Source organism: Periplaneta americana, chromosome 10 (assembly GCF_040183065.1).
Source record: "Periplaneta americana isolate PAMFEO1 chromosome 10, P.americana_PAMFEO1_priV1, whole genome shotgun sequence".
In the NCBI taxonomy this organism is placed as follows: Eukaryota; Metazoa; Arthropoda; class Insecta; order Blattodea; family Blattidae; genus Periplaneta; species Periplaneta americana.
The window spans coordinates 35,018,878-35,043,410 of NC_091126.1; the positions used below are offsets into that span (position 1 = coordinate 35,018,878).

The 24,533-nt window shown below is 36.4% G+C and overlaps 1 protein-coding gene across 2 annotated transcripts in view; it reads left to right on the top strand.

Moving 5' to 3' along the window:
* Positions 1-8,415: 8,415 nt before the first annotated feature.
* Positions 8,416-24,533, top strand: part of LOC138707593 (plasminogen receptor (KT)) — a 31,955-nt gene continuing 15,837 nt past the window's right edge. The window contains exon 1 of one of the 2 annotated variants that reach the window (XM_069837202.1): positions 8,416-8,533. The gene's annotated coding sequence lies outside the window, so the exon portion shown is untranslated. Of the gene's footprint in view, positions 8,534-9,100; positions 9,122-24,533 lie in introns of those variants that run through there. The other variant, XM_069837203.1, reaches the window with a different exon arrangement.

The following is a 24,533-nucleotide window of genomic DNA, read 5'->3' on the forward strand; positions in this document are numbered from 1 at the left end:
AGGAAATTGTGGAAAAAAAACTGTTGTTCACATTCGGTTATAGCCTAATGTAATATTCCAGTTTTCATCATCGTCCTTCATACTTACAAACAGTAAAACAAAACTCTTGTTTAAATAATGCTGTTAAGTAACGTACCATATTATAGGGTACCATACTTTCGGTAACTCTAATCTTCACTTGTGCTCAGTCCACACAGATAAATTCAGTTATGCTACACACCATACCTGTGTGAAAATAAACTTCAATAATATAAGCTCTTTCTTCTATAGAAAACGCAACATATTTCTGAAACACACTGTACTCTGTAGTACTTCACTGCTAGCAACAGCGGCCGTAAGTTTGTGTGACTGACGTTAGCAAGGACATTAGTGAAAAGGGTGGGAGTCAAGTACATTTAGAAACGCAGGTACAATAAAAATTGAAGTAAAAATAAAATGATGTTCCTGTAGATGAAATTATTGGGGATCATCAGTGTGGTTTTAGGCGTAATAGATCGACTATTGATCAGATTTTTTGTATTCGACAGATATTGGAGAAAAAATGGGAGTATAAGGGTACAGTACATCAGTTATTCATAGATTTCAAAAAGGCGTATGACTCGGTTAAGAGAGAAGTTTTATATAATATTCTTATTGAATTTGGCATTCCCAAGAAACTAGTTCGATTAATTAAAATGTGTCTTAGTGAAACTTACAGCAGAGTCCGTATAGGCCAGTTTCGATCTGATGCTTTTCCAATTCACTGCGGGCTAAAGCAGGGAGATTCACTATCACCTTTACTTTTTAACTTCGCTCTAGAATATGCCATTAGGAAAGTTCAGGATAATAGACAGGGTTTGGAGCTGAATGGGTTACATCAGCTTCTTGTCTATGCGGATGACGTGAATATGTTAGGAGAAAATCCACAAACGATTAGGGAAAACGCGGAAATTCTAGTTGAAGCAAGTAAAGCGATAGGGTTGGAAGTAAATCCCGAAAAGACTAAGTATATGATTATGTCTCGTGACCACAATATTGTACGAAATGGAACTATAAAAATTGGAGATTTATCTTTCGAAGAGGTGGAAAATTTCAAATTTCTTGGAGCAACAGTAACAAATATAAATGACACTCGGGAAGAAATTAAACGCAGAATAAATATGGGAAATGCCTGTTATTATTCGGTTGAGAAGCTTTTGTCATCTAGTCTTCTGTCAAAAAATCTGAAAGTTAGAATTTATAAAACAGTTATATTACCGGTTGTTCTGTATGGTTGTGAAACTTGGACTCTCACTTTGAGAGAGGAACAGAGATTAAGGGTGTTTGAGAATAAGGTTCGTAGGAAAATATTTGGGGCTAAGAGGGATGAAGTTACAGAAGAATGGAGAAAGTTACACAACGGAGAGCTTCACGCATTGTATTCTTCACCTGACATAATTAGGAACATAAAATCCAGACGTTTGAGATTGACAGGACATGTAACACGTATGGGCGAATCCAGAAATGCATATAGAGTGTTAGTTGGGAGGCCGGAGGGAAAAAGACCTTTGGGGAGGCCGAGACGTAAGTGGGAAGATAATATTAAAATGGATTTGAGGGAGGTGGGATATGATGGTAGAGACTGGATTAATCTTGCTCAGGATAGGGACCAATGGCGGGCTTATGTGAGGGCGGCAATGAACCTCCGGGTTCCTTAAAAGCCAGTAAGTAAGTAAGTAAGTAAGTAAGTAAGTAAGTAAGTAAGTAAGGGGAGACTGTTGTACCTTTAGCATAGTGTACCTTCGAACATTTTTTTTTTTTTTAATTTTTGCTGCTACTTAGAGGACTCAAATTGAAGTAGATTGTAGAGAAAGCCGCTAAGTAGCTCTGGTCGTAGTTTCAGTTTGAATTACTGCAAAGTTTGAGTTCTGTAGACAAAAGAAATTTTTAGTACCAAAAGTAAACATTTCGTTCATTGATATTTCTAACACAAAACCAGATTGTATTTGTTAATATCTTTCAAGTACAGTGTGTTTCCTATCATGTGGTGAGTAATAAAATATTTTAATTTCCATAATTTATTCGAATCTCTAGTTCTGGAAGTCATATTTGTTTAAAAGTGCACCCTCTTGTACCTTTGAACACAAAACATGTTGTACCATGGAACATGTTCCAAGGTACAAAATACTATCAGTTTTTGTTTTTCTTTTATTTTAAGATCATGTTACGAAGTAAGTCTGGAGTTATGAGGTCCCCAATTGATCCGGATGCCTTGAAGAAAGCTGTTGAAGCAGTTATTGCTTCTCCAGGAAATAAAATCTGAATCAGAGAAGCCTGCTCTGGTTTATGATTGCAAATACATTTTAAATATGATTGTCAGTTTTTACAGCTATATTCCCACCTATATTCCAACATGCAAGAGGGTATGTTTCAAGGTACGTGAACCAGTTGTACCTTTGAACATATTACATATCCCTTCAGTTTATTTTTTCCATCCTTAATAGATCTGTAAAGCAGGAAAATACATACAGGAAGTCGTAAAGGAATCTTCAATAATTATTTCAAACATTTTTTTTATTTAAAATATTTCATTTTCCAAAATTAAAAAAAAAAATAAAATGTGAAAAGTGTTTAGAGGTACAACAGTCTCCCCTACCATATAAATAAACAGGCCTGCGGTGCATCACATACTTAGTCTACCTGAACAGCTATAAACGATTCTGTTTATTCCATTGTATTAATATATACTACGTTTATTCCTCTTGACTTAATCCTTCTCTAGTAGCTAATGACTAGACTTCGTTGAATTGCCACACGCAGCATGCAATCAGGTTGCCGATGTGCGATAGTATAGAAGAGGTGAGCGATCGCCCGGTCTCGTAGTATAAGCAGTTCATGTTAAGAGTTGTGACCGGTCCAAATAGATTAGAGCCGCTACAGCTAATGTATACCTATGTAAGCACTTGTTTTTGCATTACTGTGGTTGGAATAGTCAAAGCTTAACATATGTTCAGTGCAGACAAGAATTCAATCAAACATACCACAATGAGAGTGTTGCTGTTCCAAACAATTGCCCTGGAATACCCTTACTCCCACAGCCAGTCTTGACCCGTTGGAAAACGTGGTTGGATGCTGTTAATTATTATGCAGAATATTACGGCAAAATAATGGAGGTAACTGATGCATTGGATAGCACAGACAGTTCCGCTGTTGCAGCAGTAAAATCATTGCGTTCTGAACAGCTATTGGAAGATATTCTGTTCATTGGTTCTAATTTTAAAATCGTTTCCAAAAGCACCACCCTGTTAGAATCGTCTAAACTACAACTCTCAGAAGCCCTTAATATAGTGTATAAAGTATCACAAACCGTTATCCAAAATAACAATTTACTAATTTCAGAAAAAGTAAAATATAAGTTGAGAAACGTTATTGCTAAAAATTCTGCCTATTCACAACTTCGTATTATAAATGATGTGCTATCAGGTCACGACAAGACGTCTGAAGTTGGTGTACTAAAAAGTAGTGACTTCCCGTTCTTCAAATATGCACCTATTACATCGTGTGATGTTGAACGTACATTTTCCCAATATAAAAACTGTTTGAGTGACCATCGGAGGAGGTTACTTTGCAGTCGCTCAAAATGTACGTAACTCTTCACTGCACATATTCAAGGATGATGTATCTTACATTAAATTTTAAGAGTTAATATATCTCACTATAAAATAATCGTGTATTCATATGTTTAGACATTTCCTACTTCAATGATCATTCATTATATTTCTTGAATGCAGGATACAGGTTTTATTGTAACCGCAGTATACTGCTCAGTGTTTACATCAGAGGCATACTCTATCCGTTGCACGTCCCTTTCTCATGCAGTCCATACCGCGTGCGTAGTAAACCTTACGATTCTCGTGGCAATTCCACGAAGTCTACTAATGACTAAAGTACAGTAGAAGAGAGGTTCTGTCCACGCCCTAGCTCCATGTGAGGTACGGAGAGAAAGGACAAAACAGAATTACAAACAGGTTTTTACTGATATCTTATATAGATAGGGATACTATTTTACTTGTCCCAACCAAGATTTGAACCCGGGCCCGCTTGTTTCACGGCCAGGCATGCTAACCGTTAGCAAAAGAAGAATAAGACGACCTAAAGGCCCATTCACAATGAAAATTAAACATAACCGTAACATAAACACAGTTTGCGCCCAGGATACCAAATGGGATCATTCACAATGATTCACATAAGCATTGACATAAACATTACCGTAAGACGTTAACATGAAAGTTTGCAAACTCCAAAATTTCATGCTTATGCTTACGTGATTTGCAAACAGAACACAATCGTGGAGCGCTGAAGTATACGACAGAATATGAGGAAATGGCGTCGTTGTTATGTTTCCATGGTTACCAAGTATGTTTGCGGTTATGTTTATGTTCCCATCGTGAATGATGATATGACTTCTTGATTTTACCGTAACGTTTATATTCTTAAGTTAACACTTACGTTATGTTTAATTTTCATTGTGAATGAGCCTTAACATTAGCTGGCTGGATGGTTTTGAACAAAATTTGAAAGTACTGGGTGTACAAGGATGGAAACAAGGAAGGCAGAAGATAGGAATGAATAGAGGCGCAATGTAGGGACGGTCAAAGTCTGCAATAGGCTGTAGCAGCATTAATGATGGTGATTTAAAAATAAAGTCACTCGAAATACTATTTAAAAATTAGGTTGAAATTTCTGTATTGAAATAGGGTTTGAATATTAGATTCAAAATTTTGTACACGAATATCCATATTTGTAAACTTTAAATTAAATAAAAAATAAAAATGGATCTTGAAAAACATTAATTTCGAATAATTCTTCCTAAAAACAAAAGGATCGCGTATACACAAAAATTTCACATTATTTCGAGCGTTTAAATACGATATTTTGAACTGAAAGGGCTTGAAACATAAAATATTTGCTTCCGTCAGCTGAAAAAGTCGTATTTCGCGAAAAAGCCGTGGTTACGAAAACTAAGTATAGAGTGCCTTATTCAAGTTGTTCATAAATCGTTGTTTTAGGCATTCACACACAGCGTATGGCATACAAGCCCTTAGTCGTTGAAATTCTGTAACTCGCTGCCCACATATTTTAGTAAAATAATAAACTAAATAGACATAAGTTGATGGACTGATTGATATATTGATTCATACGATCAGGGCTGGTTCTAATAGGTGTGCAGTACGTGAGTGTACGCAGGCTGCCAATTCCTCAGGACGGCTGTTAGAAAGAATAGAAATATCAGTTAACAATATTTAAATACAGTGATCAGATATGAACTAGGAACGCAACATTGTTAAAACATATTGTAGAATATTCACAGTAAATTCATTCATGAAATATATTTTTCAGGAGTGTATAGGCCTATCCTACAGAACAGTAAATTTTGTGGGCCTGAATTAGTTCAGAAATTATATACGGAATGCTGAGAATTTTCTACTTGAATGCCTACTTCATGCATCCTGCAACATCTTGATGTTATATCAAGTACCACTACAAAACTGGCCAAAATATTCGAGTGGCAGTATATGTAACTACAGTATTTCGTAAGTTTAATCTTTGCAGCACTTCCATTATCTTTATCAGTTAACATATCTGTTGTCGGAAGAAAAATAAAGAATATAACTTTCCGAATAGCCTACTAAATGAGGCAGTAGAGCAAGTGATCAGCTTAAAATACTTCGGGTGTAGGCCCACTATAAGCAGTAACATGAACTTCTGCCAGGAGGTCAAAAGAGAATAGCAATGGCAAATGAATATTTTAATAGAAAAAGGAGCATCTTCTGCGGACCTCTGGAAAACGAACTAAGGAAGAGACTAGTGAAGTGCTTTGTGTGGAGTGTGACATTGTATGGGGAAGAAACATGGACATTACGACGAAGTGAAGAGAAGCGACTAGAAGCATTTGAAATGTGGATATGAAGAAGGATGGAGGATGTGAAATGGGCAGACAGAATAAGAAATGAATTTGTGTTGGAAAGAGTGCGTGAAGAAAGAATAATGCTGAAACTGATCATAAAGAGAAAAACAAATCGATTGGGTTACTGGCTGAGAAGAAACTGTCTACTGGAAAGAATGGTGAACGGGAGAAGAATTCGGGGCAGAAAAAGTTATCAGATGATAGACAACATTAAGATATACTGGGTGTTCATTTCAAAGTGTGTCATGACGTCACTGTTGTTGGGTCACCGATTTGAAGAGAGTTTCAGCTTATAAGTCAGAGAAGTTGCCTATTATTTAAGGCGTTCTTCAATCTGAACTTGAGAACGTGTACGGTATAACTTGAACGTCGTAGCAACAGATGGTGGTCTGTACGGTCTGTGTGCTACCATAACCTCTTTCGAACTGTGTTTTGCGCCGGCAAGTCGTACGCAGGGTATTTGTTATCATCGGTTGCGTACGGTAACATTCCACAACACAAATCAAATGCTCCGTGTCCATGTTGACCGTCGAAGTTAATGTCAACAAATACTTAAGTAATCGTCTTAACCCTCTCCCCATATCCCGACAGTACGTATTTCCAAACAGTTCACATTCCTGCCACTACTGGCGTTACCGTAGGTATCGGTACTACTCTTCAGAATGAACGCCGTACTTGCTAGGCAACTTTTCTGCCTCTTAGGTTATACACCTTTGCGGAAGTGTAGGAAGATTGAATTATCTAGGCTCATCGGCTAGCCACATGACGGCATACAGCGAGCCATGACACATTTTGAACTGAACACCCAGTATATGGATCATATGCGGAGGCTAAGAGGAAGGCAGAAAATAGGAAAGATTAGAGAATGCTGAGTTTGCAGTGAAAGACCTGCATTGGGGCAGGACACTTACGTATGTACATATATGTGTACCTGCTGTTTGTGTTGTAACTAACATATATGGCTATTTTAATTAGAGACAATAATAATAATAATAATAATAATAATAATAATAATAATAATAAAACACTGTCAAAGTAACAGTTCGACGTGATTAGCCAGTAGTAATAAGGAAGCACAAAAGAAGTGACTGTTAATCTATTAAAGCACACATTCACATATTTCATAGTATCTGCTGCAATAAATGGTGCAATGAATAAACGTTTCCGATTAATACGTTATATATTATGTAAAGTCAGCGCAACGGATAGCTAGGGAATGTAAACAGTACGCAAGATAACATGCCCCTTACTTCCCCGTGTTGTTGGCCCATATGGAGAAGGAACAGGCTACACTGGGGATGTCAAAGCGTCTGCACTGCGTGCTCTCAAGAACCCGCACAACATTTCCTTAACAGCGATAACTGTACTTTCTCTTGCTGTAATGTGAACCTTGTTGGATTTGTATTGCTTGTAGTATGAGCAGCAGTGCAGGCGCTTTGACATCCCTGGGCTACAGCGTGTTTACAACTTCCAACAATCAATTGCTTTGATACCCGGCCCCGGAACAATTTTTCCTTAAAATTATTCAAACCTGCTTTACAGGGAGCTACTGCCTGAAAGCCAGATTTGCATAATCAATTGCGTTGTCTGTAGCCTACAGACTGATTTAAGCCTTTAATTTTTGTTTATGCAACTCAAATAGCAGTTCTGATATGTGGAAAGTATTCAATATCTTCGCAGGCGAAATCAAGTGTATATTGTCTATTGACATCTTAACATGAAATGTTACCAATTTTTGTCTTCGTGTGATAATTTTATGTTAAAATTGTGCAGTCAATATGTTATGTTAATTATATATTTTCTTTCGGCTTTCCAACGTTTCTTCGCCACGTTTGTCTTTGGTCGAGTCATTTGATCTCCTTATAGTTTCGATATTATCATTTCTTAATACGTAAATTACCTCCAATTCTTCGAATTATATAATTTTATTTGTTTCATTCGGAAGAAGGAACAGACATAATAATAAGGTATCGTTAAAGAATAGACAATTTATTAATTTTTTATTTTGAATATGAAACTCCAAGTGACACCACACAAACTGGATGGACCAAGAAAAAGTTGGATTAAGACGACAGACAGTATTGTCTGTATGGTATGTGGACGTGAGGTCAGCAGCCGGCTGGTCGGCCTGGGCCCTTCATGGGCTGTAGCGCCACGGATTATTATTATACAGGTGGGATAAGTATTTTGTTAAAATTTAAATCAACATACAGTATACTGTACATGTTGGATTTTATAATCTTTAGAACACCTGGAATACTCGCACTGTCGGCAACATGCACATCTTAAAACGAGAACATTGTGATTATTAATAATTTCTTTTTCAGTAATGATTAATAATATGTACAACAAAAATGCAATAACACACTGGCAGCATTACTGTCGAGTGCTAAAATTATTCACAATTTCTAACTGCTTGAGGGTTGAGACATCTGGCTGAAGTTTCTCCTATGAATTTTGTGTTACGGTTGGTAAGACTGTAGTGTTGGCGAACATGAACATTACGTCATTAAAGTCATGGCGCCTGCCTTTCTTCTTACGTTCGCAGTCCATTACTATTTCGAAAAAAATCTTTGTGTATTTACGAGGCTTTCCATTCGTCCACAGGTATTGTCTACAAAGTTTCCACATTCATATATTCTACGAAAACATTTAAGACACGATAAATTATTAAGGAACTAGATTAGGCGTAGAACTTCATCGCCATTTGCCAATGATATTTTACTGAAATTGTATCAATAATGTAAGACCAGTACTTTCTGAGTTTCATTCCTTGTTATATCTGATCAGATTCATGGTAAACAAAAATGATTCTGTGGAGGCTTATTCTGACACTTCGATTTTGCCCAATTGTCCTTGTTCCACCATAGCTCCGTTACAGGCGCAGGCCTAACATCTCATTGTCTTAGTCGTGTAATTAAGAGAGATCGGACTGTGAATATAAAGTTCCAGGCGTATGCCTATAATCTCATTGGCTTGGTTATGTATTTAAGAGAGATCGGGCGGTGAATATAAAACTATCGACTTGAATCAGTATGTTTGAGACAAAGCTTGCATTACGTCGGAAATGTAAACATGGAAGATGACTCATACTTACGAAGTGTCAACATGTTAATGACTTCTGAACATATCAAAACATACTTATGCATGCATCAGTTCTAAGTTCTACACTAATACAGGCTTCTGGAAAGGGTGGTGAGTAAAGCGCTGCGAGATAGTTTTGTCATATTACTTTATTTCCCGCCTTGTAATTTAATCGTGAATGTTAATCATTAGGCCTATTTCATCGAATCTGAATTTGGTTATTGTCCAAAATGTTTAATTTTAGAATGTTTCTATTTTGCTAAAGTGTTACATAAAATCAAACTTCTATTTCTCGAATGTAGATATAGGCCTAGATATTGTGATCCCAGATTTTTTTTTAGACCTTGCGCTGTATCATGGATAGATAAACATTTGACTGCTTGGCCCCATGCATCGGCTCCATCGTCAGAAAAGGTATGGAAGAGGAAACCTATCTGTTGAACCGTTGTAAAAACTATTTCCTGTGGTTGTACGTTGTTGCGTTTTCTGATGATAAAGTTTATTATGTAGTTTTCAATGTTGGATGTTACTGCGTGTATGAAATGGTGGGAGCCGAAATGGTGCAAAACATGATACACCATGGACGTCTTAAATTATGGGCCTTTATGCACACAAAAACACTAATACTAATTTTGTTCAACACTATTTCTTAGGCCCTATATAAGAATAGAATTATGAAGTTATAATTAGGTCTGATGGAACAAGGATAATGGACCTAACATTCACATTTAACACTCGTCACTAATCTATCTCATCAAAAGCTATATCACCTTATCACTGAGTGACAGAGGAGCTACTTTTTGCTAACCTATTTCATCATCAAATCTTACCTAACCTTGCCACTGAAAGTACGGCTAATTGTCACTAATATATTTCTACATCAAACTCTACCTAACTTTATCACTAATCCTCAGAACGTGTATTTTGGAACAGGAAATTACACTCATCTTTTTCTCTCGAAAACTGTTATCGGTATCTTTGAGGAATCTACTGAAAGAACTCATTTATTTTTTTCACTATCTCTATATTAAACCTTCTGCAGGCAAAGAATGACACTTGTAACAGTTCCGTAACATATCTTTTTTAACTCCCAGATGCCTCAGGCATTGGGAACTGTTACGTCAACTACTTCTCTGGCACCACACATCAAGTGGACATGGCGTTGTCATATATATATATATATATATATACCATAACATTCCTTCCTTGTTTATCTGCCTCTCCATCCAATCATGTTTTTTTATTGGGTTATTTTACGACGCTGTATCAACATCTAGGTTATTTAGCGTCTGAATGATATGAAGGTGGTAATGCCGGTGAAATGAGTCCGGGGTCCAGCACCGAAAGTTACCCAGCATTTACTCGTATTGGGTTGAGGGAAAACCCCGGAAAAAACCTCAACCAGGCAACTTACCCTGACCGGGATTCGAACCCAGGCCACCTGGTTTCGCAGCCAGACACGCTGACTGTTACTCCACTCCAATCATGTTCACCATCCACTGACTGTATCATTGGGGTGAGGGAAGGGGGAATGCCGTTAGTTGCAACAATGCATTCTAGGGTTGTACCTTTCACTTAACTGGAGACATCAGAAATCTAATCTTTCCCTGCACTCACGGTAAATGTCTGTTGAGTAAATAGATAAAGGTTCCTGGATGTGGTCAGATTGAAGGAAATAGGCACCATCCATCATAGAAATGTTGATATCTGTGTTCAGATATCAACACAATACAAGTTCTCGTGTGCTGTTGATTTTCGAAACACATAGTTGCTATTTACCGAGCACTTGATGTCTTGTGATTTGATTGCAATATTTGCTCTGTGCACAATCAAAGTGAAAATATGTGGGGCTAAGAGGGATGAAGTTACAGGAGAATGGAGAAAGTTACACAACGTAGAACTGCATGCATTGTATTCTTCACCTGACATAATTAGGATTATTAAATCCAGAGTTTGATATGGGCAGGGCATGTAGCACATATGGGCGAATCCAGAAATGCATATAGAGTGTTAGTTGGGAGGCCGGAGGGAAAAATACATTTGGGAAGGCCGAGATGTTGATGGGAGGATAATATAAAAATGGATTTGAGGCAGGTGGGATATGATTGTAGAGACTGGATTAATCTTATTCAGGATAGGGACAGATAGCAGGCTTATGTGAGGGCAGCAATGAACCTCTGGGTTCCTTAAAAGCCATTTCTAAGTAACAATCAAATTGATCTTAAAAAGGTGCCCCATGTATGCAGAGACTTACTCTTTACAAACCTACATCCACAGGCATAGGCGAAAATTATTGGAACATTTTGCCTTATTGTAAGTGTCCAGAGTTCTGGGGCTGCTTGAATTTTTCAGACTGTAGCACTCTCCAAATTAAGCTGGATGAAAGAAAACATAGCAACAATACTACATGTGGTCGAAATTTCATCATTGTTTCATTTTAAGCAGTTCTCTGTAGCGAAAAGGTAGCAAGCTGTGAAATTACAGATTTGAGAAACTATTCTCAGGCATTTCATGACTAGAACCATTACGGAATATTATTTCTCGATCACAATTCTCCACAGAGAATTATTAATTTAAACGACCTCTTACGACTTCTTTGTGAACTATAAGTCTAGAGGTAAATCTGAGCATGTTTGGATAATCGTCCAATTTAGACATATCTCCTTGAAATAAGTCCGTACAGATGTGTCCGATAACTTTTTTGCGTGTATGGAGCTCTTAAAATATATTTTCTCATCACAAAATAAGTAAATACTTGGTTGAGGTAATGTAGGCTCCACACTCCACCCGCTGATATTCTTTTTTTACTACTAACATTTTTTTTTTCCATTTGTGTGCTTGGTTTTTTCCTTTTTTACTTTTTTCTTTCACAGGATCTGATTTTATTTCTGCATACTGGCCCCTATAAAACCAATGACATACTGTAACTGAAAGATTCAAAATGTGACTCTTTTACTTTGTAATATGTGGACAGATAATAAAGGCATGAATGATGTCAATAGCCATATTTTCTTCAGATCATTTTTGCCTTTATAGTTTATTTTCAAGTTTCAGGTAATGTAGAAATCTCATTATTCAAGGTTTTAATTTCTGAAATATTAACATTTCCGTTACGTTCCCCCTTCCTCTGCACACAAAAGAAAAATGTCACTTCGTCAGAAATTTGGATCTTAACATCTGTTTCACGTACTTTGTTTTGCTAAGTATAATTTTATAAATACCACTACTAACAAACTACCCATAGATAGTCCTGTTTGCCCTCCCAAACTGGTGAACACATCAACAACATTGTGGTTATGAATGTTTACAGAATATAAAAAACAATAAAATTATTTGATGAAGGATGAGTGGAACAGAGAAAAATTCTCTCTAGCACCGGGATTTGAACCGGGGTTTTCAGCTCTACGTGCTGACGCTCTATCCACTAAGCCACACCGGATTCCCATCCTGATGTCGGATTGAATCCTCTCAGTTCAAGTTCCACCTCTTGGGTTCCCTCTAGTGGCCTACCCTCATGCACTGTGTCATAGATGTATGACAGTGGCACAATGTCCATACATGTGCAGAGGTGCACTTGTTATGATTGACTAATAAAATTATTGTTTTCACTTATGCAGCACTGTTTCAGAAAATGAAAAACAGGATGATCTAATAGTTTCTGTACTTTGTACAGTGACACACATTGGTACATATCAGCCATCTTTCAGGCTAAGAAAATTTCAAATTGTGACATGTTAGAGACATGGTTTGGTAACCAGGAAATTTGATAATGCCTAGAATTCATTAGTTCAGAATAAATGTAGTCTGGTGGTGTGTGTTCGTGTGCGTGCATGAATTGCTATATGTGAATCAGGTAATATTAGGAGACGAAAATAGAGGAGAGAAGAAGAGGGACAATACTTTTATTTTACACAGTTTCACATTCCTAAATCCAAATGTTAAACAACTGATTGGATTATTTTCATCCCCTGGATAAGAGTAAATGAATGTCTCATTTTCTTGGGTTGGCCACTCTCATTTCACGCTCAAGATATTTCTGAATTTCAGAGTAGTGTGGAATATATATATTTCACTTTATATATCTGATTTCAGACATTTAATTTAGAGATTTATTTCACTCCTCTTTTTTCTGCACAACTTTGACTCGTAGATCCATTTATTTGAACTTTATGAAGACTGTAATCCAGTTTTGTTCTCATATGAAAAATAGTTCAAATCTTAATTTTTAGAGAGTAATTGTGGGTTGGATAACTTAGTATTTGGTCCAAGTCATAATTCATTCTTGTTAGTAATATTCTAAAGAAATCGACTTCCAATTCCACAAGAATGTAAAGCTACTTCTCAAGTTCCTAACATATTTTATCATTTCTAAATGTATGAATTTGTCGGTACTATGACACACAACAGAATTAGTAATTAGGCACACTTTTTAGTTTGTCACTTAAGATTGAGATTGTGGTTAAGTGACTAAGTGATACATATGTTTGCAGAGGATAAAGGAATTCACCCAGTTTACTATAAAAGTGGTCGTACTAAGAAGTTCCTTTGAACGACCTCATATGCTTCATACACGAATTAAAAAATGTTTGAAACTGAATAGTAATAAAGATTTTTCGTACATAATTTTTTTAAATTTGTGTTTAAAATTGTGTAAACTGGTAATTTTATTTCAAATTATTATTTATATAGAACAATGAAGATTATTTATTATTTAATTTATTACAATATATTTATAACTTGCCCTGGGTTACCATTCTTATTTCATGAAATTATAGAATAGGCTATCATAGAACATACTTAATGGTTTCACAATGATTGTATAATTAAGGAGGCTGAGTCAACGTGAGCCTAACTGAATATATTGCTAAGTGAAGATTATGTTATGTATGTGGTACATTAATAAGTTTCTCTTTTTCTATATCACTTGTATAAAGTGTTACTTGATATGTGAGAGTCACTTCAATAATGAATTCAACACTTAGGCCTAATAGGAAAGTAGTCCATAAGACCATATGCCCGATGTTTCATTTATAGTTTATAATTTATAGCTTGACAGTCCTTCAAAGTAATACTTTACATTTTCATGAAAGCCAAAAATCCATCATGTTCTTCATATTGTCGATCTTTCAAAATGTCTAGGTATATTCTGATTTCCCACAACTATTGATGAAGTGAATAATGGCTTTCATACATCTCCACAGAGAACAAGCCATTGGATTTAACTCTGGAGGATGGGCAGGTCAGGCAATGTGATAGTCACGACTTCTACATTTGTTAGATCTGCCATTAAGTGTTTCTATCATTTCGTCTGAAATGAGGTAGAGCACTTCGTGCATAAAGTACATGTAACATATAATATTGTGACTTTTAATTCAAACAATAATGTAACTTTTTATTGTCACAACAATAATGACTTTCTATAACTGAATTTAAACACTCCTGTCAACAATGGGTATTTCACTCCGCACAGCAACACAGTATTCGTTATTGCACTCCACAGACGACAATGACAATTCACTTGGATTACTGAGAACAACAATGTACTGCTAATCTCAACTAATGTTCACAAAGCACTATTTACGAAACAAAACTGTTAGTTCTCAGTTCACAGTTCGTTGCCTTGGCTAGTTCTTCTAGATCACTCACTCAAGTTCACAGTATATCGAACCCAAGACTTCCAGAGACAGTTCACTGCACTCGAACTCCAGACTTCCAACTGCATTGCTTCTGCCTGGACGCTGCTCAAGTTCACTCGCGTGTCGAACCCTAGACTCCTGCGCTGATTCACAAGCTGAACTCGCTGATCAATACCAGCAACAACTGGCTTGCTCCTTCTTCACGTCTCCTTTGCTTCATACCACACCGCACATGCCCATGCACTAGATGCGTGCGCAACTTCCTTTGCCGCTCCCAGCGACCGCCGATCTCACCCCTCTTTCTGCCGGACGCGTGTTCAATGACAGGAAACAGCGAGAACATTCCAGCATGGTTGCCACAATATCAAATGCAACTTATTCTAACAGCATGGCATATTCAGTTGTGTAGTTCACAAGTTGGCATATTTTTTCCTCCTAAACTCTCGTTCAGAGACACAAGGCTAATCAAATAAAATTTTCACAAGTATTGGGCCTGTGTTTTCTTTCATACAGTGAACAATATAACAATTTATTACACTGTCTTTAGGATTTTCTTCTGCCCAAATAAGTTATGACTCTGAAGTTGATCACCATAAGGGAAAATTTTTCATCAGTGTGGGTGGTCATTATTTGCAATCACTTGAGTGGACCTTACTCCCTATCACTGTACAATTTCTGTAGTTGAACCAGCCATCCCTGGTAAACTGTCTTGTCTGTGAACAATACAAGGCTCAGAGAGCAGTGATGTTGTAGTCAGTTCATTATCTATTTACAAAATATAACCTGTGGCACAAAGTCATCTGAAGCTAAGTCTTGTATAGGCTTTGTGGATGATATGGTTGCAGTTGCTAATCATGCAAGATCTGCCAAAGAGTTGACTTCGAGAACCTCACTGTTTGGCAGGGCACAGGTGCTGGAGGACAGCTGTTCCTCTACATGCTCCAGTATTTCTTTGGCAGCGACAGTCCAAGCATTTTGTTGATGTCCCACATTAAGTTGTGCACACAGCCTATTTTCACCTAATTGCCGGTGAATCCTCTCGAACATATTGCAAGCTGAACATCGTCAATTGCGAAGTCTCCCTCTGTATAGTCGTTCTGCTTTTTGCATTTCCTTCGACCACACTGTACAGATAATGCATGTTTGACATGTTATCTGGGCGTACACTTCAAACTCATGATTTTATTTGTTTGCAAAGTTTAAACATTTTCCATTTTGATTATTTTTCCCTTCAAAACTGAAGATTCAACAAATTCTTAAAGTACTCATTTTAAATGTAACCAATTTTATTTCCAACATTGAAATTATCATTGTACATTATCACTTTTCCATTTCTTAAATTTCAATAAAGGAAATGTTTATACATGTTTATTTATTGCCATTCTCACACACCCTTAGTCGCACTAACAAAGTTTCTTGTTGTGTTATGGACATAAAAGTGATTTGGAATAGTCTAGTAGGTTAAGCTGAAGATGTTGGGATGTTGAGTAACTTTTGACAATTCTTCTCTTACTGACTATAAACTTTCGAGTATAATCGATTATCTTTGAGCAGGTAAGGGTCTCTGTAATGAACTCCTTTACTTCACGACGTTTTTCTTTCTGTTTCCACCACTAGTACAAAGAATGATGATCATTGGCTGCAAGATTATATGTGTAGTGATTGGTTTCTCATTTTTTCTGCATGTGGTAAAAGGTTCTTATGGTCATGTGATATATATATATATATATATATATATATATATATATATAAGTTCCTCTGCCATTTAACTTAATTAGCAGTAGATTCGTGTTGTTTCTGGCATATAATTACCCCAATCAAAATCATACATCAATCTTCGTTAAGCATTTGGAATATAAACAATTTATATTTTATTGATTATAGACTTACAAAAAATGTAATAGTACATTATGCAACGAGCCTATAATGATAGTAATTAAGAAGCGAGTATGGATGTTTATGAAATGAGCGCAAGCGAGTTTCATAATTTTCATACAAGCTTCTTAATTACCGTTATAGGCGAGTTTCATACGACTTTTTATGCTCGACCATATTTCTAACTTGAAATTATTCATTTTATTTATATCTAACTAACCTTGAGCAATACCTCGTAAATTGTGAGATGTGCGCAGACGCGAAAGTATTGATTTTTTCCTAGGAACAGATGTCCACATTGACCTTGATAGCCTATAAGAACATACAGAGTAAACTAAATATTAACTTCGATATAACATTGAAATTAAATTAGACATTGAAAAACGAGATGACAAATTGAATACATTTGAATATTATTTACAATTAACGCTAATTATTATAGTAACAGAACATAACCTTCTGCGACAGTATTGGATTTCCAGCCTCTGTGACTTTTCGCTAATTCTCTTTCGATTGCATATCCGAGAATAATCGATACTTGCGGTTTTATAACGGTACAAAGCTGACTTGTCATTGGCCGAATACCTGTACTTTAATGAGTAGGTGTACTTTAATGACATGCATTAAAGGACTGCTACCAGGTATGTAATTACTACATTTCGGCATGGTCGAGCATAAAAATATAAAATAATTATCCAGTTTTTAAAAACACAGGATGCTTCAAATGTCCTGTTCAATTTTCTTGAAAACGTGCACCAAAATTAATGAACTTTAGATATGTTACTGGTGACACTATAAGGTAATATATACAGTAAATTTAAATTTGTTTCTTTTCCATTTCAAGACAAATTTCTTAATGCTACATAATCTTGACAGGGTGGAAAACACATTTACAAGCAATGAATGACACAGTACTATAATATAAATTGGAAATCATTTCAGTTAATTATTGAAAATTAAATAGTAGAATAACATACATACAACCATGAGCAACTCAACATTTGTTTATAATATAATATAAAAATTAATTTCTAAAAATATGAAAATAATAAATCGCCACTGGCATAGCCCAGTCGGCTAATGCTCTTGCCTGCCAACCCAGAGTTGTGCTCGGGTGTGGGTTCGATTCCCGCTTGGTTCAGTTTTTTTCCGAGATTTTCCCCAACCATAAAACAAATATCAAGTAATCTATGGTGAATTCTCGGCCTCATCTCGCCAAATACCATTTCGCCATCACCAATCCCATCGACGCTAAGTAACCTAGTAGTTGATACAGTGTCGTTTAATAACCAAGTTAAAAAAAAAAGTAATAAATCTAATTTTTGTTATTTGTTGAAATTCAAATATAAACTGACTTGGGTGGCAGAATGTCTAAATATGGCCCTGCTGGTAAACCCAACATGTCGAAAGCATTAAGAACGACACTTTCAAACTTTGACACTATGGCACTACTTCCGTATGGATTGTGAAGAAGTGTTATATTTTTCGTTTCTCAATTCATTATTGCAAACATCTATGAGCAAAACGAAGTCTGATGGTTTTAGTAACTTCATCATACATTTCATAGTAGTTTATTAAAAAAGAATTTTCTGATTGGTGGTCCATAGGCGGTCTATAGTTTTTGACTGATGTTCTTAAAATACACTGATTCGACCACAATAGGATTTTGCAGCTGTAGAAATTCTTGGCAATAACAAAACTAATGTCCTGCTTTATGATGGCATTCATCCTGTGGCATTTACACATGGAATATTTAGAACTAACATTGAAAGATTATTCAAGATAGACATTGATTTCATGGAATGAGGCAGATATATTCACTTACGAACACAGCTTAGCAGGAATTGGGACATCAATTGAAATGGGAGAGCATGTCTATGGTCATTTTCGATTCAGATCGATTTAGGTGTCGACCTGGTTGGAGAGTTGGTATAGCGCTGGCCTTCTATGCCCAAGGTTGCGGGTTCGATCCCGGGCCAGGTCGATGGCATTTAAGTGTGCTTAAATGCGACAGGCTCATGTCAGTAGATTTACTGGCATGTAAAAGAACTCCTGCGGGACAAAATTCCGGCACGTCCAGTGACGGTGATATAACCTCTGCATTTGCGAGCATCGGTAAATAAAACATAACCTTTCGATTTAGGTTAGATCCAGTATAAATGTAATTCTTGGTGGTGAGGATAGTGAATCAGTTTCAAGAACTTGGCAGAAATTCGGATAGTCTTTTCTGTGCGTTCTCAGACACTCCCTAGCTGTATTCTTGAGGATTACTCCACTTAACAATTCTTGATAAAATCTTTATGTTCCATTTCAGTTGAAATAAAACCGATTTTCTCATATACACATGAAGAGGTCGATTTCCATCATGATAAGTTTGTATGTGATGAAGAAAACTGTGTTCAAAGAAATTGCCTTCAGCTTGCAACTCAGATTTTGCATAATAATTGTTTTACTCCTGACAGAGCATTCAAGCTTCTGTACAGTGATACTGGTCATTCCCAGAAACACGTCATAATCAGCAGTCTTTACTTGTTATTGGAAGTGGACACAGAAAACACCCATGTTGTTATGTTTGAGTGTGAAGCTAGATGTCGTAAGGCAGGACGACATTTTATTTCATAGTTCCTGTTCTCTAGTTTCACTTTAAGCTGCATTGCAGATTCTGTCTTTATTTTTCGAAAAATATTTTTAAGCATGTCATCCACATTATCATAAGAAAAGGACTTCTCTCGTGTGAATATGAAATCTAAGAGGGTGAAGGGGAATATAATATGTCGTGATATTGATTTGATGTGAATTTTCAATTGAAACATATAAAAATACGAAGAGGAATTTTTTAGATACATTATTTTTTTCGTACATCAATCTTAAGGTTCATGTTTTTTGTTTGTTTTTGTGGCATTTTATTAGTTCTTTTATACATATTTTACATGATGCATCTTTCGTACACTACTTTTAACACTTGAATACAAATAATTGATTAAATGGCGATCTTACTCGTATTAATTACGTAAGCATGTGTGGCTTACAGCTGTTTCGGTGCTACTTGACACCATCCTCAGAGCCTACTGGATCTCGGCACTATCTCAACTTCGCTGCCTGTTGTGTGGGTGCGTTCGTGTGATGAAGAGTTGTGTCAAATAGTGTGTGTGTTCTGAAATTGATCTGTGTGTTGAGAATTTGATTAGGGTGTGTTTTAGTGTGTCTGTGTATTTCATATTGTTCTAGAACACTAGAACATACCTACCCCAATAAAATTCTCAACACACAGATCAATTTCAGAACACACACACTATTTGACACAACTCTTCATCACACGAACGCACCCACACAACAGGCAGCGAAGTTGAGATAGTGCCGAGATCCAGTAGGCTCTGAGGATGGTGTCAAGTAGCACCGAAACAGCTGTAAGCCACACATGCTTACATAATTAACACGAGTAAGATCGCCATTTAATCAATTATTTATACATATTTTACATTTTCTTTGAGACTAAAAATAGTCAGGTTGCTAGCCCAGGGGAGTTATTTGGAGAGGTTTTCACCTTTGCAGCTTTGCTCTGCAGTTGTTTGAAATTTATACTGATGTAACTCTGTCGCCAGAGCATCATTAGTAGAAACAGGGTTTACCACAGCAAGGTGAGGTTGAGAATGAAGTAATGAAATCGGATTCGTGAGAACAGCAGGATGTTATTTATTATTATTATTTATTTATTTATTTATTCTGGTGTAGTTAAGGCCATCAGGCCTTCTCTTCCACAACACCAGGAATACAAATACAATAATAGAAATAAACAGAAAAAAAATACACTATAATATACAAAGTAAAGCTACACAAGAAATAAAGAGAGAGAGAAAAAAACACTATAAACAAAGTAAAGCCACACAAAAATATACAGGCTGCAGTCACACAAACTTTAAATGAGTGATTAAGTATCATAATTAATTCCATCCTAACTAATTAACTAACATAAACAAGAAACTTGCAATTTTAATCTAGGTTAAAAAAGAAAAAGAAAAAAAAACACAAATCAATACTTCTAGCAATACCTAAAAAACATTAACTAAGACAAAATTTTCCAATTTAATTTTGAATTGTGATAAAGTCCGGCAGTCCCTGACATCATTAGGTAACAAATTCCAGAGGCGAGGTATTTCTACAGTATAGGAAGATGAGTATAAAGACGTTCTATGATGAGGGATAGAAAGAAGTGCTTGATGTCAGTTTCGAAGAGTTGTAAGAAATTGAAAGCACGATAACAGATATTTCGGAGTAGAAGTATGCATGATTCTAAACAGAAGAGACAGTGAATGTATTGTTCTTCGTTCCTTCAGACGCACCCATGAAAATAACTGGAGGGAAGGTGTTATATGGTCAAATTTACGAGTATTGCAGATGAATCGTATGCACACATTATGAACACGTTGTAGTCTCTCAGCTAAGAGTGAACTTACATTAGTTAGCAAGGAATCGCAATAATCAAAATGGGGCATTACAAGCGTCTGAATAAGATTCTTTTTTTAGACTAAGTGGTAGAAGTTCTTTCATATGAAACAAGGAGTGAAGTTGAGAAAATATTTTTTTGCAAATGTGTGTTACTTGAATATTCCAATTTAGATCGCTATCCATAAAAAGCCAAGATTTTTAATGGTTTCACTGTATTTAACAATAATCCCATTCAATATTATATGTGGTATAGTACTACTATCAAGAGTGCTTCGTAGACGATTATGTCCCATTACGATTGCTTGCGATTTCTCTGGATTTAACCTTAATCCAAATTTGTGTGCCCACAGTGAAATCGAATTCAAGTCTTCGTTTATTTTGTTTACTGCGTCACTAGTCTCGTCAGGGTGGAAATGCAAATAAATTTGCAAGTCGTCAGCATACATATGGTATTTGCAGTGTTTTATCATATTAGTCACGTCATTAATATAGATCATGAAGAGTAAAAGTCCGAGAACTGATCCTTGTTGAATTCCAGATTTCACGACACACCATTTTGAAGAATAATCGCATGCAATGACACATTGTTGACGGTCGCGAAGGTAGGATTCAAACCAAGTAACAGAACTTTCACAAAGATTCAGAAGTCTTAATTTACATAATAGAAGGTCCGTGTCAACTGTATCAAATGCCTTACTGAAGTCAAGTAATGTCAGTAATGTTAATTTACGTTCATCCGTGGCTTCACGTATATCCTCATTCACTTTTAGTAGTGCTGTAGTCGTACTATATCCATTTCTGAACCCGGATTGGTATTCATCCAATAAGGCATGTTCGGTTAGATAGTCCATTAGTTGTTTGTGAACAATACGTTCCAGAGCTCTTGATAGAGCAGGTAGGATACTAATTGGACGGAAATCATTTGCACATAATGGGGTTTTGATTTTAGGGATCGGACGGATAAAGGCTTTCTTCCAGAGGTTCGGGTAGGTAGAAGTTATGAGTGAGGTGTTGAATATATGTGTTAATGTCGGCAATATTATGTCCAATATTTTCTTGAATAATATTATACTAATATTATCCACACCTTCAGCTTTAGAAGTAATACGTTTTATTGCCGCTCTTACTTCAGTTTCTGTGACATAAATGAAGAAAAATATTACTCTATTCGGAATTGGAGTCATTTGTAATTCGTGAACTGTCTGCTGTTTGTCGACCGTATCCAAGGTTATTGACTGTACCATTGCAAAATGGTCATTTAGTTCGTCAAGAGAAACTGGCACGCTGTCTACCTGAGTCCTGGGATTTCCTAAACCAATTGTCCGTAAGTTTCTCCACAGATTGGGAGGGTCAGCTCCCACCTTCAAGATGTTATGAAAATGTCTCAGTTTTGCGTTTCTAATGGCTTGAGTAGTTGTTACGTAAGAGTTTATAATAATTATAAGAGATTTCTGTCTTGTCATGTTTAAACATTTTGTATGCAGCGTTTCTGTCCATAATCATACTACGTATGTCAGCAGTCATCCATGGTGCTGGTGTCCTTTTTACGCGTTTAGATTTGATAGGAGCATGCTTGTCATATAAATTTATAATATACTCATTTAGTTTAACAAGTTTCTCGTCAACAGTATGTAAGGTCCATATTGAGTCCCAGGGAATCTTTATTGCGTCTTCAAGTAGTTGGGTTTCATCAACACGTTTCAAGTCACGGTACCTTATGAGTTTAGGCGTGGGCTTGGGACACTTCAAGGAATATAGTAGATAAATAATATCATGGTACGAAATTCCCGAAGCCACACATTGTCCATGTTTTTGTACTTTGTCTGCATTCTTCGTAATAATTAAGTCTAATAGGGATTCGGAAGATTGGGTATGGTGGGTGGGTGCAAGGGGAAGGACTGCTAGATCAAGAGCCTGGAACATGGTCAATAGATGTCTAGTGTAGTTCGAATCAGAGGCTAACAAATTTGTGTTAAGATCACCCATTATTAAGACGTGTTCATAATCTGTGATGAATTTCAACAACGATCTCTCGATCTCTGCAATATCGTTAATCTTCGGGGGTTGGTAAATTACACAAATAAGACATTTCTGAAAGCTTGTCGAGACTTCTACAAATAACATTTCAGGTTTTCCGGCATACTCGCCAGGAGATCTGTATATTATTCTGGGATTGAGATCAGATCCAATATATGCAGCAACGCCGCCCCCTTGTTTATTTTAACAATCATTTCTTAATAGCTTATAACCATCTAGGTGTAATGTCGCTGAGGATAATGTAGGCTTTAGCCAAGATTCAGAGATGAGAAGAGCATGCAAATTCTGATTCGAGAATATGGATTGAATTTCGTCAAAGTGTGCAACCAAACTCTGAGCGTTAATATGGGCTACGTGAAGGGATGAAGAGTTCTTGGAAAATGCTGTTGTTAAAATGTTGAATATATAGTATGCTTGATAAAAAAAAGGAATGAAGATAAACCAGAATAATTACAAATTCCACCTCTTTTGGACTATTTAGTCGATCAGAGAAACGAGATGGAAAAATCAAGTGCTACAATTGGACACACCACGAATTCCACGCCAAATTTTTAATTACTAGCTGAAGGGAAAAGCAGTTATTAGTAAGATCTAACAAACTGGTTTGAGACTGTAACAGGCTAGTAAAGGCCAAATAGATGTCAGGAGGAGGAGGAGGATGATTATTTTAAATTTTCTACATATTTTACGCGTAATTTACTCGTCATGTAGAAACTCATTTATTATACAGAGCGTTCGCCTACGGGTGAGGCCAGGAAAGCGGCATGTACTGATACGCCGCTTTGTGTGCGCAGTTGTTGAGACACGCTCGACAATCAAGGACATCAAGGTCGACAAGTTATCAGTTGTGAGCCAGATGTTGCAGTATTTAACACGTACAGTGCAGTTTCTTGATACAGTTGCTTAAATATTCAGCGTGTGTGTAAAATTTGTTAACAATGCAAAACGCAAAATTCACGCTTGAACAAAGAGTTTTTATGTATGATGCATATGTGAAAACAGAGTTATGTAGAGAGGTGCGTAGGCAATTTGAAGTGTGATATTCAGGTGCTCCAATTCAGAGTAGGGAAACTGTTAGACGTCTTGTTAACAAATTAAGGACAACAGGGTCGATAAATGCTACAATTCCTAAGCAAAAACAAAGAGTATTGACAGAAGAAACAATTGATGAAATCAGTGCATCATTTATATGCTCTCCTAATAAATCTCTAAGAAGTATTTCACAGGAAGTTAGTGTTTCAAAAACATAAGTCTTTACTGCTGCTAAACTTTTAAAATTAAAACCCTACAGAGTGTAGTATAGAAAGCGGAAGCTTACTGATAGACGATTCCCGCAAGCGACACTGCAGGCAGGCCACTTTCCTGGCCCCACTCGTAGGCGAACCTCTGTACATAATTATATTATTATACAAAGTCTTGATGTCATTTGAACTCTTTTAACAGAATTTACCTGAAAAGACTGATAAAAACCACGAAAAAAATTGCCGAAACCGAAATTGACTTGCATCTTTCTGTGCCTCCTGACCTAC